The sequence below is a fragment of the Canis lupus genome, chromosome 3 (genome assembly GCF_011100685.1).
Source record: "Canis lupus familiaris isolate Mischka breed German Shepherd chromosome 3, alternate assembly UU_Cfam_GSD_1.0, whole genome shotgun sequence".
NCBI lineage: Eukaryota > Metazoa > Chordata > Mammalia > Carnivora > Canidae > Canis > Canis lupus.
In genome coordinates this window covers 1,131,040-1,148,042 of record NC_049224.1, presented here as the reverse complement: position 1 = coordinate 1,148,042, position 17,003 = coordinate 1,131,040, and the positions used below count along the sequence as shown (strand labels likewise).

Sequence of the window (17,003 nt, the reverse complement as noted above, 5' to 3'; positions counted from 1 at the left end):
CAAGGTGTACGCAGTGTCATGGGACAGAGGAGCAAGTTCTCAACAAATAGAAAATGAGAGTCTCTTGTTGTTAGGATTCAGCTGGGAACGTGTTGCTCAGCAGCTCTGCAGTCCTCTCACAGAACCTAATAGAACAACAACAACAACAACAAAAAACTAGTAGAACATGTTTAAAACAAAATTAACCTGGCTTTTGTTGTGATTTTCTTGCTTAGAAAGAAGCCAGAGGTCATTAAAAGCCATCCTATATAGCACAGAAAGCAGAACTGCAGGCTCAGGAAAAAGAACATAATATCATCTGTGGCTATTATGGATGGCTTACTGTGGACAAGGTAAGCATTTTACACATAGTAACTCGTTTAATCCTGATAACGGCCCTGTGGGGTTTGTACATTTATTACTGTACTCACGAGAGCACAGCCATATATAAGGCCACAGACAAGTCCCTCCTCCAAGTAGTTTGAAAATGGGGAAATAACCTATCTAGAGTTCAAGTATAAAAGAGACATAATGTATTTGACCAGCTTTATGGAAGGTCGCCCTAACGTAACAAAACAGCTTCCCTGCCAAGCCCTGATTGAAATCAGACTGAATATATATTTATATATATTTTATTCATAAGAAACAGGCAGAGACACGGAGGGAGGGAGGCGAGGGAGAAGGAGATGCCCTGTGGGGAGCCCAATGCGGAACTCGATCCTGGGACCCCGGGGTCATGCCCTGAGCCCCAAGCAGACACTCAGCTCAACCACTGAGCCACCCAGGTGTCCCCAGACTGAATATATTAATGTATCCAAAGAAAGAATTTTCAAAAAGAAAAAAAAGTGCAAAAACACCGAAATACATTCACAATTTCTTACCAAGAGGCAGTAAATCTAGAAGTAAAACAAAAGACACAAAAACATACATGCACAAATACCCCTAACTACTTGAAAATTAAAAGAAATTCTGCCTTCCAAATTCTTCAATTAAAATTAAATCAAATATTAAATACTGTAGAATATTAATACTTAAAATATTAATAAATGTTAATAGAAATAAAACCCTGATACATCAAAGCCAGGAAAATATGACAAATTCTATGCTTAGACAACTTGACTCTGGAAAATTCATAGCCTTAATTCAATTCAAATATTTATTAAATGCCTGCTGCAGGAAAACTGTTGAAACTGGGGCAGTTTATAAAGTGACCCTCAGCCAATTCTAGAGCTGGATTTAATCCTGAACCTTTTATTTATATAATCGAGTAACTTTGTTTTTCTTTTTAAGTCAGTTTGAGTTGACTTCTTTCATTTAGAATGAAAGAGCCTTACTGAAACTAATATTACGCTTATATATTAACTAGCTGGAATTTAAAAGCTTTTAAAAAAATGGAATGAAAGAGACTTTAGAGACTTGAGGGCACCTTTTCCCCTGCAACACTTTCTTCCTTTGTTTTATCCAGCCATGGCCCTGAGCCTGGTGAAAACAGGGAGGAGACACCCTAGTGGCAGCTGTTCAGGAAGGAGGGACGTGCAATGTTGCAGCTCTGGGGAGGTAAACAGCAGCTCCTGCCCTTCGCTGGAGAAACGTATGCTGTAAGCCACTTATATGTAGGTTGGGAAAATAAACATCTGACAATTAAATCTATTTTTTCTGATATCGCAAGTATCTCAAACACCCAAGCCTGTGTTTAATCCAATTTCCTTCAGGCCAAGCTGTATTTTCTACCTTCAGTTTCCATGAAATTCTCCTACATCCTTTCCCTAAGCTGCCTTTACGTCTTTTGAGTGGGTTTCTGTTTCTTGTAATCAATCCCTGACTCTCATCAAAGGGCAAGGCTTGGCCCATCCCCTCATGGAGACTTTTACATGCTGGAACAAATGAATTCACATCAACCATGGTGCCAACTGCACACTCTTGTCAAGGAAAGAGGCAGAAGACTTTGGACAAATTACCAAACATAACCCAGTCTTGGTTTCCTCACCTATAATATGGGATTGAGAATATGTCCCTGGCAGGGTACTTATAGGTGTTTGAGCCAGTGGCTGTGAGGCTGGCACGGCCTGTGGCCCTGCATGGGCAGCGGGGGCTGGGAGGAAATCCTGGGTGAAAGTACGAGTGCAGGCTCGGAGCAGAGGTCCCTGAGACTCTCCTGCACTTGCAACATGGGAGGCAACTTGAAAATACAGACATCATGCCCTCTCCTGAAACCACTAAATCTGTCTTTGAGGGACTAGTTAGGAGTGTGACCTGAATGAGCCCCGCCTGGATGACGTCACTTAGCTAATCTAAGAACAGTCTCGCTGGAGTTCAAGAATTAGAACTCCAGAAAAGAAAAAGAATCAAGGTTTGTGGGTGAAGATAGCAGGCCCGAGGGATAGCCAGCTGGTCAGAATCAGTGGGCCAAATACTGAAGTATCCATGCTATTTATTTTTGTTGCTTAGATTTTGGGCTCCACTGTTTTGTGCTTCTACTCTATTCGTTCAAGCTTTATGCTCTCGTTTGTTTTCAAAAATACGTGCACTGGGGCGCTTGGGTAGCTCAGCTGGTTAGGCATCTGACCCACGATTTCAGCTCAGGTTACGATCTCAGGATTGTGAAATTGAGCCCCCTGGCAGGCTCCGGGATGGGCGCGGAACCTGCTTAGGATTCTCTCTCCCTTTTGCTCTGCCCTTCCACCCCCGCTCTAAAACAAAAACCAAAACAACAAACACCCCGTGCACTTAAAAAAAATTTTTTTTTTTTTAAGCTCTAGGCTCAATGTGGGGCTTGAACTCAGGACCCTGAGATCAAGAGTCATATACTCTTCTGACTGAGCCCACCAGGTAGCGCCAAAATACATACACTTTTAAGTAAGTTTAGGGCAACTGAATGGTAAAACTCACTAGCCCAATGTAGGTAAAATATGCATGTTAGGAGACCATAGTTAAAAGAAAAACAAATAAGCAAAACTTGGAATTTTCCCTGAATATATCAACATTTTACCTGAACATATCAAAATATTCAGATGAAAATGAAAACCAGTTAATAATGTTGTGATGAGCACTGGGGGTAGTAAGTGATGACTCATTAAATACAACATCCGAAAGCAGTTTTACCCCATATATTAACTATTTAGAATTTAAATAAAACCTTGAAACAAACAAACCCCCCTCAACATTGTGATGATCATAAAGTGTGTGAGTAGCTGATACCAATTTCTCTGTTGCAGGGAGCGTCTCTGGAAGGCTTGTTACAGCCCAGGCACTGCTCTGAGAGCCTCTTACCATGACCCCCATCTTGCGTGTTAGGAAACTGTAGCGTAGAAAGGTGAAGTAATCGTCCTGAGGTCACACAGCTGATGAGTGACACAAGTCAGATGTGCTTGCTGTGCTCCTTGTCACTGTGCTGAGTGCCACTCCCCCTTAGTACAAAAGCTACAAAGGGCAGGTCAGCAGTAGAATCTCCATCCGGGTGTGGGAGGCCGTGGTAGGTAGGTCACAGGAACCCGTGCTTCAGGTGTGACCAAGTACATATAGTAACTTTGTTTTTCTTTTTTAAGTCAGTTTGAGTTGACTTCTTTCATTTAGAATGAAAGAGCCTTACTGAAACTAATATTACACTTATATATTAACTAGCTGGAATTTAAAAGCTTTTAAAAAAATGACACAGCAGGCTGTGTCATTATGAGGATGGTTACTGAAGTTAAATAGTGTGTTTGCGTCGGTTCAGGAGAACACTGACACACGACCGGACAGTGAAACCACGCAGAGGGAAGCGCTGTCGCAAACACCAGCAGTTGGGCTGAGTGTGTGTAGTGTGTGAAGGAAAGGACTCCCCACCCACGGGGAGGAGAGGATTGCCAGCTAGCTCCACAGCTGAAGTGATCAACAAGGTACTTCTGATGAACTCTCTCTTAATAATTTTTTTTAATTTAATTTAAAAAAGTTTTTTATTTATCATTTATGTAAACTCTACCTTCAACATGGGGTTTGAACTCACAACCCCAAGATCAAGAGTTGTGTGTTCTGCCGACAAGCCAGCTGGGCGCCCCTGAATTTGTTTTCATTTATTTCATGCAATTCTCTAACACACAAGGGTTGGCAAATGACGGTCCGTGTGCCAAATTAGGTCCCCCGTCTTTTTTTGTAAATATAGTTTTGTCAGAACCGATGCACTCTCATCATCAGTGTGCTGTCTGTGGCTCCCTTCACACTATAGTGTCCAGATTGAGAAACCTCAACAGACACGATGTGGCCCCCAAAGCTGACTATACTATCTGACCTTTCAGAGAAAAAATTTACTGACCTCTGCCCTAAAACATATTTCACAAATCTAGATTTAAAACTCAATTTTGTAAAAAGATAGCAATGAAGCTCGAAACACGTCCGAGAGCGTTTATTTCCTTGGATCATGGGTGTCCGAAGACATGGGGAGGTCAGACCACCTGAAAAAGAACAAAGTGTAAGAGACGTGGATTGATCCAGAACTGGATTCCCAGTTACAAGGTCAATTACTTCCGCAGAGAATGAATTGTGTTAACCAGAAGGTTACGGGTGAAGGTATTCAGAGAACACTATATTGCGCTTGAACCAATAGAAGTACAAAATAATTGTGCCAGTGTTTGCCTTTTACAAACCTGATCTGATATTTCTTATTGCCTGCACATTTTCTCTAAGAGGGAGCTTGTTTTCACATACTTGTCGACTATGAAGAGCCCCGTCTATGTCAGAAGGAACTCTAAAATATTTATATGCATGGTCTGATGACCTGTGCTTTGTCTCCTTCCCCCTTTTCTTGCGCAGGAATGGAGCCCTTGATATTTAGCCGGGTGCATCACAGCCCAGAACAAGAGTCATTTCTGAGCCACTCCGAGAACCAGAGCTCTGAACTACTTGGATCCTGCCCATCCATGTAGTTGGCAGAGATTCGTAAGGTGGAAGTCGTGCTTGCACTGCCTCCGCGATGCTACCGCGGGTTTCTGTTTCCCAGTCCCCTGCCCCAGAACAAAACTGCTTTATGATTTCGGTGGCTTTCCAGTGGCTATAGGACCATCTGCATGGGCGGCCTCAGTCTGTTGGGCTGTTCTCAAAGGAGTCCTTGACTGTTTCTTCAGTCCTCCCACTGGTCCTCGAAGCCATAACCAAACCTGTGCTAAATCCCGTTCTGATTTAACTAGCTAAAGTGAATTCTGTTTCCAGCAAGCGAGCTCTGACCATACAAAGTTTGGAATTTAGACGTGGGCTGCTGCCCTAAAAGATATTAACGGACACTTCCTTGATTTAGCAGTCCAAGCAGCTGGTGACAAGGGCAGGTCTAACAGTGTGGGAGGCTGGAGACCCTCGTCATTGGGCGTCCGAGTATTTGATAGATGGTCACCTACAGGGCCCTGCGGGGCAGATTGCATATTGCGGGAGCCTCTAGTGGCAGGTTCAAGGGTGGACAACTTCATAATGCTGTAGGCTGGTTGCTTCTGCTACTTTCAGCGAAGTTTTACCAGAGAAAGATGAACTACATGTACATCTGCAAAAATAAATGAAAAGAATGTGTCTGTTAAGGAAAGGACAGCAATCTAAAGCTCCAGCAGAGTATCTCACCTGCGGCAGGGAAGCCAAAATATTTGTGACCCTAATAATTTGGTGCCTTGCAGTGTTGAAAAAGCCAGTTGTGTCTGTACTTTCTCACTTAAGAATTATAAGAGTTTGCTCTGGGCAGCCATGGTGGCGCAGCGGTTTGGTGCCGCCTGCAGCCTGGGGTGTGATCCTGGAGACCTGGGATCGAGTCCCAATCCGGCTCCCTGCATGGAGCCTGCTTCTCCCCCTCCCTCTGCCTGTGTCTCTGCCTCTCTCTGTGTGTCTATGAATAAATAAATAAAATCTTTAAAAAAAAAAAAAAGTTTGCTCTGAAGGAGTGAGCACTGTCGCCCCAACTATTTACAAGCACCTCCCAAAAAAGCATTGGGAGCTGGACGTGAGAACCGGCCCAGCAGCGTAGAGGAGGCTGGGGTGTTGCCCTCCCCCGCAGGAGCCTCGTTTCAGCACATGGTGGTGGCCACCTGCACTAATTTGCTAGGGCTGCTCTCACAAAGTAGTGCAAACGGAGTGGCTTGATCAGAATTTGTTGTCTTACATTTTAGAGGCTAGAAGTTCAAGGTCAAGGCATCAGCCGGGTTGGTTTCTTCTGAGAGCAGTAAGGAAAAATCTGTTCCATGGCTCTCCCCTAGCTTCTGGTGCTTTACTGGCAACCTCTGGCATTCCCTGGCTTGTGGATGCATCACCGAGATCTCTACCTTCCTCTTCACGTGACCTTCTCCATGTATCCACGTCTGTGTCCAAATGTCCCCTTTTTACCAGACCAGTCATCCTGAACCAGGGCTCACACCCTAATGATGTCCTTTTAACTTGTCTCCAAATTGATTGTCTCCAAATAAGGTCACATTCTGACGTACTGGGGGATCAAGAATCAAGCATGTCTTTTTTGGGAGGGACATAATTCAACCGTAAACACCATTAAGTCAAAAAGAGGCTGTGCACATCATAGCAGCTCATAATTAAAACTAGGTCTTCAGATTTTAATATCTATTTAAATTTAATATAATTTAGATAATATATAATTAACTTTAATATCTTGTATATTTGTATATACTGCCTAGATTAGTTCTTTGGGTTCTTGATGAGTTCTAGATGTCCCTATAGCTATTGGAGATATTCTCACACTGGAAGCCTATCGAGTTGAGGAGGAAGCTCTTTGCCGCAGAAACGGTCACCCTGGCTTGCCAGAGCTTGGCTGTCAGCACAAAGCAAACCTAAGTAGCCATACCTGCTACCTAGCCTCCTGCCGCAGAAAAAAAAGCAGGATGTGGAAGTTTTACAGCCTCCAGAAAGGAAGCCTCTCCAAAGGTCAGTTCAGATGCGGTCACAGAGTCTCCCGGGTAAGGAGGAGCCTCCAAGAGAACAAAGCCAGGGGTCATGGACACGAGAGAGGAGCCAGAGGCCAACCTGGAAAATTGCAGCTAAGTCTAGCCAGGGCCGAGGGCCCGGAGACTCCCACCGGGCACTATTTTTCTGCACTTTCTGTTATAGCCGTCCTGTTCCTACTCTGCCTCTGGGTGGTGCGCACCTCTGTGCCTGTGTGTGGCTGTCGTTGGACACACGGGGTAACTCACCTGGCACTTCCTGGGTCACTTGTGCACCGATGGCCGCATCTGGACTTGTTGGGGAGGACTTGGAATCGCTCAGAGGCCCTGGCCTTGAACAGGTGCAGTCTCCAATGAGACTTGGAGGTCTTCCCTCGTAGATAAGCCACGAATTACTCTGGGGAAAAGGGCGTTTGCGGGTCTCAGAGATAAAAACAGATGGCCCACGGCAGATGCTAGCCGTCCTCCAGTGCTGCTCTCCCCCTTTCTCTTAATCTTTGGCGGTGGAACCTGTGATTTTTTACTGGCGCACAAGAGCCTCCGAATAAAGGCTATGTCCAAGCCTCCCGCGCAGCTGTGGCTCAGCTATGAGGCAGTTCTCGCCAGTCAGGTCTGTGTTGAGCTATCGGATGGCGGGAGGCCGTGGAGGAGGCCGTGGAGGAGGCTGAGGAGGCCGGACACAGCGCTGCCTGTGGTAGCACCCCGGGGGAGGCGGCCTTGGCGAGCCTGGTGGAGGCCAAGGGCTTTTACAGCCACAGCCTCCCAAAAGGCAGGTACGTCCTGAATCTAGAAGAGGCAGCGGGGGCCGCGGTGGCCCCATTTTCCAGTGTGAGGCGCGAATCTGTGTTCCGGAGCAAATTCCTTTTGTATGTAAACGAGCAGAGAGATCGTGTTTACTGCAGCTGAACGTGTTCAATACTGATTGAAATTTTATTTTTCTCATTTTATGGATGAACAGACTAAGGCTTAGGGCCGGGAATAAGCCAGCAAACCTGCTCTCTGTGGGGAAGGAAGGGCCCCGTTTGTGGCATTTGCAGCATCTGTGCTACCGTGGCGAGTGTGAGGCTCGAAGGGTTTAAACACTTGTAGGCAAAAGTCCTGAACGTTGAACAACTGGCTCCCATTAGCTGCCTCCTGCTCCAAGCCGACGCTACTTGGAGAACGTAACTGTCCCCAGGAACCACATCAGCAAGTATTCAATAAAAAGATTAAAAATATGTGGTACTTATTCTGCCTGAAAAATCATTATGCCTTGTTGAGAGCATTTGGGGCTGCACCTCAGTATTGAACAGAATTTACAGCACATGGTAGGTTCCGCGTCTTCAGAGACTTCGCTAGGGAGCTTTGCGGCGGTAGTGGAGAAGGACAGAGTATCTAAAAGCTTTTGGTAGAATTTGGATGGGCAGTCATTGCCATTATTGTTACATGCACGGGACAAAAGGGATTTAAACAGCCTGAAACTGTCAAAGTGGCAGATGGGACTTAAGAAGGGAGGGAAATAATTCATAAATTGGTATGTGGAAAGTTGATGCTCCTTAATCAAAACTGCAGTTTGGTCTCACGTCACACCTGTCAGAAAGGCTAGACTCAGCAACACAAGAAACACAGGTGTTGGAGACGATGTGAGAAAGGGGAGCCCTCCTGCACTGTTGGTGGGAACGCAAACGGGCACAGCCACTCTGGAGAACGGTGTGGAGGCTCCTCAAGAAGTTGCAAATAGAGCCACTGTAGGGTACAGAAATCACACTACTGGGTGTTTACCCAAAGGATACAAAAACAGTAATTCAAAGGGATACATGGACCCCTGTGTTCACTGCAGCATGATTTACAATGGCCAAGATACAGAAGCAGCCCAAGTGTCCATCGATTGATGAATGGATGAAGATGAACATAATGGAACACACACACACACTGGATTATTATTCAGCCATTTAAAAAAAGAATGAAATCTTGCCATTTGCAATGACACAAATGGACCTGAAGAGTATTATGCTAAGTGAAATAAGTCCAAAAGACAAACACCATATGATTTTACTCATATGTGGAATTTAAGAAACAAAACAAATGAGCAAAGGGTGAAAAAAGATGCAAAGCAAGAAATAGACTCCTAAATGCCCCTGCTGGTTACCAGAGTGGGGTGGGGGTGGGATGGGAGTGAAACAGGTGGTGGGGATGAGGAGAGAGCAGTTGCTGTGATGAGTACCGGGTGATGTGGGGAAGTGTAGAATCACTGTACTGTATGTGTGAAACTAATATTACACTGAATGTTAAGTAACTGGAATTTAAATAAAAACTTAAAAAAAATAAAGTTTGTGCTTCTTGACTCCTATGGGATTGAGTTGGTGGATGAGGTATTAATACAACTGACCTACTCAAAAACTGCAGGAGACCACATGGTGAATGGAAATGGGTTTTCTTCAAGCACATTTTGACAATCGTGTTGCTTTTTGACCTTAAGTGAGCACCAAAAAAACTGATAATGTACTTGTTTTTCAGGAGGTTGGTGAGGAAGTTTGGTGCTTAGCCATGAGATCAAGCCTCTAAAGCTGTGACTGACAACCTGGTTAAAGCCAAGGCTTTTAGGGGAATGATCAGGAGAACTTTAAACTAGATGAGCATTTCATTTTTTAAAAATCTGAGCAAAAAATGGAGTCATCTGCTAACATAAGAGGTAAACTGCCCAATGTGCACAATAATGAACATTTCACGGAGCATTCGAAAATTGTCAGGTGAGAGTGGTAGGAAAGAGAAGTGGAAAGGAAAGGTGATGGGATAAAGAAAGATGTGAGTGTGAAGCTGAGACCCAGCCCTTGTCCGCTCCTAAACACGGCCAGCAAGGCCTGGCCCGCTCGGGGCCCTCACAGGTGAGCAGACAAATGAGCGCCACAGCAGGTGCTGCTCCTGGGGGCGTCTGGACAGGAAGGCGACTCCCTCTCTAGGTCAAGTGACCACACATGTTTTGCTTTAACACTGTGCAAGATAACACAAGTACAAGGTGATAGGACAGTTCTCAAGTGTGGTGTTTCTCTATATGGTGAGGATATGATGCAAAGGGCAAAACATTTTGAGAGCAAGAGCATTCCTTACAGAATAATGGGGACTTAGATGAATCCTGTTCCCTTGGGTATAATTGCTCTAGAAAATAGTTTCCCTAGTTTCCTTCTATTATCTATGAAGAATCCATTACCGAGTGATGAGAAGACGTTACTGCTTGACAGGTGAGAACAAATGCTAGGAAAATGGATATTTTAAAGATAAAATGTGAAGACAATTTTATCTAAAAATGCCACTGCTTTAAAGATAAGGATTAATTTTAATTCTCACAGAATCAGTCGCTAAGTGTGATAGATTCTCCTCTTTTAGTATCTCTTCGACCCATCCTGGTCTCTCTAGTCCTTTCTCACCACCAGAGCCCCATGTGTGTAGTATTACACTGCAGTCCTACTGGGATGGAACACACTTTCCTACTTCCAGACCTTCTCAGCCCAAATCTATCCTCTCAGCTGCTTCCTAACTTTCCTAAATCACTGCTTTTGTGAGCTCAATCCTCTTCTATAAACCAATGGTCCACAACGTGATTTATTAAAGCATTATGGAAACTTGTCCCAGATTAGACAGAGCTGAGATGTCCAACACTAGAGGATTGTTAGACATAATTTTGTATATCAATGAAATACCATGCAGTGGTTAAGAGCATGCCATAGAAAACAATTATTGTTCTGAAGAAAATATTTGCACCTTATTGAATATAGAGCAAAGCATGAAACAAGTCACCTAGTAGTACATACGAATTCTACAAAAAGAAGTAAATACTCTCTGACTCAAAATTTTTGTTTCTTGTAATTTACCTAAGAAAATGAGAGTGGGTGCAAAGATTCCAAGTTCGTCTTCATCCAAGAATTGTTTTCAATAATACAAAAAATTAGAGAAAACCTACAAGTGCAAAAGCATGAGCTTGAATTTCTGTTCGCAATCAAGACAGAGGTTAACAAAAGACATACAAAGCATGTTCTCTGTAGTCGAATAAAATTAGAAATCAGCAGTTACCTGGACAAACCTCAAATATATAAATTACCTATGTTTACATATCCCATAGGTCAAAAGAGAAATTAAGAAAAATTTTAACTAAATAAAAATAAAAACGTAGCATTTGAAAACTTATGGGATACAGGCAAGGCAGTAATAAGGAACATTTTTTCCTCTAAATACCTGTTTAAAAAAGGTCTCAAGTCAATGATATCAAGTGTTCACCTTAAGAAACAAGAAAACCTTCAAATTCCTTGAAAGATAAAAACTACCAAGCTTATTTAAGAAGAAACAAATCACCTGAAGAGCCTTATGTCTTTTAAAGACATTGCATTTTGAGTTTTAAATCTTCCCACAAAGGAAATTCTGGTCTCAGATGCCTTCACAGGTGAATCCTACCAAACATTTAAAGAAGAAAAAATATTTCAACATGAACTCTTCCAGGAAAATTGAGTACTTCTCCGCTCAATCTATGAGGCCAGCATGACTATGACACCAAAACCTGAATAATATAAGAAAACTACAGAACGATATCCCTTGTGAATATGGAGATAACATTTCTTGCTGAATTTTAACAAATCACATCTAATGCTATATTAAAATGATTATTCATCATGATCGAGTGGGTTTACCTCGGGGATGCAAGGTTAGATTGACATTTGAAAACCAATCAAGGTAATTCATGTTATTAGACTAAAAAACAATATGATCATCTCAAAAGATGGAGAGAAATCCTCAGCCTGATAAAGAGCAGTCACAAAAACTGTTGTGTTAACATCATCCTTAGAGGACAACGTTCTTTCCCCTAAGATGGGGCAACAGGCAAGGATGTCTACTTTCACCACTTCTGTGCAATATTGTGCTGGAGGTTTTAGCCAATCCACCTAGGCAAGAAAGAGAAACAAAAGACATCCAAATCGGAGATGAAGAGGTAAAATGGTCTTTATTCACAAATGGTGTGATCACCGGTGTAGACGATCCTGTGGCATCAACATAGCTCTGTATTTACTAGACCTCCTAATAAGTAAGTTAGGCAAGATTGGGAAAAGTGAGGTCAATAGACTAGCAACAAGCAATTGGAAATAACACTACCATTTATGAAGGCATGAAAATATGTAGTACCCAGAGATATCTATGAGAAGAAATATGCAGATCCTATACACCGCAGACTGCAAACCATCCTGAAAGGAATTAAAGAACTCCTAAATAAACAGATGCCATGGTTGGGGGTAAACATGGATAAAACAGCAATTCTCCCTAATTTGATTTCAAAGGTATAAGACAATCCCAATGAAAAGCTCAACAGGATTATTTGTATATTTTAATAGTGAACTCTAAAATGCATAAGGAAATGCAGAGGGCATGGAATTGCCATAGAAGAACCAAATCTGGCTAACTTCTACTTCCCGACTTCTACTCTTCTGACGTAGTTTAAAGTTACACTGACCGAGATTGTGGTACCAGAATTAAGAGAGACAGAAAGATCAATAGAGCAGACAGCCTAACGATAGACACCCACATATGAGATTGATCGATTTTCAACACAGATGCAAAAGCAATTCAAAAATATGAGATTGGGTAAGTTATCCTGTAGAGGATGCAGCCATTCAATTTGGATATAGAGGTGCATGTGTCAGTATAGCAAGATGTTCCCGATATGCTAAGACAAAACGTTAGGTCCAAAACGCTTTGTAAATCAATATTCTATTTTTTAATGGGATCTGTCTTTTCCTAAGGCGATACCTATGCACATGGACATAAAAATAGACACACGTAACAAAAGTGATTTTTAATGGTAGGAGCTTGGAATTGATGATTTTACTTGTGCTTTTAATGTTTATGCTTCTACTTTATTCGTAATAGACAAACCTGAAACATTAGGATACTGTATATTTATTACGTAAAGTCCAATCTCTTTTTGGGGGGTTAAAAACTATACGTGATATGAAGACTGGAAGGTGTATTACAAATATCACAAAGAGAACAGGAGCTATAAATCGTGTTTGCCTGTTTGGTTTCCAAATTTTCCACCTTGAGCGCATCTTGCTTTTGAATAATCCCACGGTCCTAATGCTGTATAGACTTCAGATTCTGGAGCTGGACTGTTTGGCTTTACGTCTTGGCTTTGCCAGTTAATAGGTGGTTGGTCTTGGGGCAAATTATTCACTTGTCTTTATTACCCACTCTCTTCTAGAAATTGGGTACAGGAGAACTTACCACATAGCTATTGTGGAGTCAAAAAGTTGTCCTGAAAAGCATTGCAATCTTCTCTGGAACATGGTGAGCACTCAGCAGATATTAGCTATATTATAATGATTGTTGTTTTGGCATCACAGCCTCAGAACCAAGTCTTCGTTACACGTGTCCTCTTGGTAAACCCAGCGATTGAAGGACCTAGAGAGCATTAGGAAAGGGCCCCTGTATTTGACTTTCTAAATTGAGTCTCCTTAGCTAATCGAAGATTCCTCATATGCTGTGCTAAGCAGGATTTAGATAGAAAATAAAGTTAGAATTTAGAGCTGATGCTTTGGGATTAAAATTCTCACTGCAATGCCCACCGTTGGCCACTAAGTGGGGATAAAACACTAGCTGTGATTTTTTTTTTTTTTTAAAGCTAAACTCCAAGAAATTTCAATGATTTAAAGAAATGTTCCATAGTTCACACTTGCTTTGCATAATTTCTAATTTCCCCCTCCTCACTAGGGAGGAAGGAGGAAAGGGAAGCAGGAGACAGAGCTTGTCCTGTCAGGCCTGGGCCTGGGTCTCAGGAGAGGCTCAGTATTTGGGTTGGTCTCTAGTAGGCCGCACACCCACTCAGGAAGCCTGGCAAGGGCCATTACCTGCCCTAAGGGGCACTGCTTACCTAGGCCGTGCACTCTGGGTGCAGGGGACCCATTTCTTCCCCACCCCATGGCTACCACGCAAGTGGAAGGCTTCTCTACCTGCAGCCTTACCCTGGGTGGGTGGCTGCAGTGCTGTGGCCTGCACTCCAAGGCTCGGGCTGCCCCAGGAAGACGGAGGCAGGAGTGGGGTAGATGCTGGCTGCTGGGAGGTCACCAGTGACTCACTGGAGCAGCCTGTGCAAATGCAAGGGGAGGCCTACGGGCCTGGGGCTCAGGCCTCTGATGTACAAATACAAAATATTCTTAGTCTCTATATCTGCAGGCCCTGAATTTTCAGATTTCAAGGTCAGGGATCATCCTCTGTATTTAAAGCTCTGGATATATGCTCCCCAGTGTGGCTGCCGCCAGCCGCCTCTCACGGCTCCTCTTTGCACTTACAGGAAGAATGTCTCTGTGGCTCTTGCTGCTGCCTCGGCACAGGTCTGGAGCTACATACAGAATCACATCCTTTTTTTTATTTTTTTAAGATTTTATTTATTTATTCATCAGAGACAGAGAGAGGCAGAGACACAGGCAGAGGGAGAAGCAGGCTCCACGCGGGGAGACAAATGTGGGACTTGATCCCTGGACCCCGGGGTCATGCCCTGGCTGAAGGCAGATGAGCACCCAGGAGCCCCAGAGAATCCCATTCTGTTCTCCTCTTGATAGTGGAGACTGGGGCAAAGGAGAGTAACTTCCAGCTGGAGGTCAGGCCTCCCAACTGGTCTAACCATGGATTCCATTCTTTGGTCACACCATCGATGCTCTCCAGGGATGCAACTTCTTAGGAGGATTCCTTTTGTTTCTTTAATTGTGGTAAAACATACAAAACATCAAATATGCCATTTTAGCCATTTTTAGACCTACAATCCAGTGGCATCAAGTAAGTCTCTTCCAGGCTGGGTGGGGGAGAGTAGAGGACGATGGGTGGGATTCTCAGAAGTGCACCCCAGAGCATCCTGGCATGGCTGATGCTGAGGTGGAGGTGCGAGATGCCGACACAAGTGCACACAGTGTGGGGTGTAGGCAGACGACAGCGTCACATACATTGCAAATATGGGTAGATCTCCTCAAATACATAGTGGAATAGGATGCTTCCAGAGTGTTGCTGGTGCTGTGTCCTCTGACCGAGGAGGTCCTCCCTTCGTGTCTATGCCTTTCTATCGTTAGCGTAGAATCACACCTGACAAAGTGAAACAGGCAAGGAAGACTTTATTCACGACTTTGACAGTGTATTCAGGGCAAGGGGAGAGGGAAACCAAATCTGAACTCTACTCCACTGGAATACAGGGCAGGAGGGTTTTGAGCATGAGAGCAACTATGGGGAAGTACTGGGGGATGTTAGGGACTGGTCCATCCTGGACGTGTCCAGCACCGTGAGTTCCTGACTTTGTGTTTTCCTCTGTGATTACACCACCTGTGTTTGCCAACTGGCACCAGGGAAGTCAGGGTCCTACCCTCACAAAGAGACTGGGAGATAGGGGTATTATCTTCCTTCTTTTCTTTTCTTTTTTCTTTTTCTTTTTCTTTTTCTTTTTCTTTTTCTTTTTCTTTTCTTTTTCTTTTTCTTCTTTTTCTTTCTTTCTTTTCTTTCTTTTTTCTTTTTTAAAGATTTATTTATTTGTTTTAGTGAAAGAAAGAGTGCACACAAGTGGAGGGAGGGACAGAAAAAGAGAAAGAGAATGTCAAGCAGACTTCCTGCTGCATATGGAGCCTGCCTCTGGAATCGCCTGGGGTGGAGCTCGATCCTAGGAGCCTGAGATCCTGACCTGAGCTGAAATCAAGTCAGGCGCTTAACCAACTGAGCCACTGAGGCGCCCCGGGAATTATCTCTCTGGATGAGTACATTTCAAGGAGGTGGCTCCCAAGGCTTTGAGAAAGATAGTCTTGGCTAAAAACCTGGCAGGGGGATTTGAAAGAGATTTTCATCTTAAAGGGATAAAGAAAGAAATGACAAGTTTTCTAAGGCAAATGCTCTAAGAAAAGGAAGGTCAGGGCCTACAAAGTCAGAAGCAAACCTACCTAAAGTCTAGCCAAACTGAGAGGACTTCAGGCCATCTTGGTTACTATTTATCTTTAAATTCCAGTCTCGGTCACTGAAAATGACACACATTTCCTGCTTGTCTCTCTTTCCGCCACCCCAGTTTTACTCCCACAACTGGCTGCAGTAAACCATACTTTCTGGCTCCACACCAATCGTGGGTATATGGAACTAAACTGCAAGTATTGATTTATAGGTTTGAAGCATTTGAGACAGGGATAAAGTCGTATTTCATCAGTCACATGGCGATAAGCACATGGTTGGGGGGGGACACAGAATAAATGTGATTAAATTGAACTAAATCTTACCACCCAGCACAGGCTATTCCAGCTATTTTCGCTGATTTGACCTTTCCATCAAGGTGGCGAATTGCATGAGCCAATGCACTTACTCCCCTCCCTCCCCCCCCCACCCCCGTTTTTTGTTTGTTTTATTTTGCTTTTTGTTCATTTGAATAGTTTGCAGGTGTCCTTAGGTTAAATGACCAGAATTCTGATGTTATACATTACCACTCAGTTTGAGCCCAGTTCAAAGGCTGGATAATTTTTAGCTAAACTCACAATTTGGGCAGTTAAGTTTTCTACTTTCTCTATTAGCAACACTCAAGCAGGGGAAAAATCAAAGGAGAATCTTTGTAGGCATTTTGATGATAAACAAAAGGAAAAAGAAAAGGAATTTGAGTAGCCAAAAAATGGCTCTCAATTGCCCATCAGCTTAAAAACTGCCCCTCAGGTAGTTCCAACCCTGGTTCTCTGCAGTCTAAGATTTTGTCTTCACACCGTGAAGGGAGGCCTTAAAGAAATGGTTTTTACATTGGTTTCAAATTCCCTCTTAAAATGATTTTCTAGTTAGAGGAAACATCAGTCTTTTGGTCTGAATTATCCAGATCTAGTGTCTGTTTTGATAAAATCTACCAGACAGTTTCTAGTTAGCTCTTAGCAGTAATCTTATTTAGCCATCCAGATGGCTAGAAATGCCATGCCAACGTCCTCTTACTTATTGTGTTGTTGACCAGACACAGCCTAATGATTACCTTGGATTTCTGTTGGCACACACACACACACACACACACACACACACACAAATATGGAATATTATATATGTGTTGTTTTTACATTTGCCAAGGGGTTGGTTTTACTCTTGAGACTTAAGTTAGACACCTGCCGGTGTCTGGCG

At 43.4% G+C, this 17,003-nt stretch overlaps 1 long non-coding RNA gene across 8 annotated transcripts in view; it reads left to right on the top strand.

Annotated features, from left to right (window-relative positions):
- Positions 1–17,003, top strand: part of LOC102155379 — a 71,141-nt gene that overhangs the window by 1,292 nt on the left and 52,846 nt on the right. For 2 of the 8 annotated variants that reach the window (XR_005356508.1, XR_005356509.1), the window contains exons 3-5: positions 216–332; positions 1,445–1,577; positions 3,695–3,857. This is a non-coding gene — a long non-coding RNA (uncharacterized LOC102155379). Of the gene's footprint in view, positions 1–215; positions 333–1,444; positions 1,630–2,732; positions 2,809–3,194; positions 3,293–3,694; positions 3,858–4,767; positions 8,751–17,003 lie in introns of those variants that run through there. The other 6 variants (XR_005356510.1, XR_005356511.1, XR_005356505.1 and 3 more) reach the window with 5 other exon arrangements.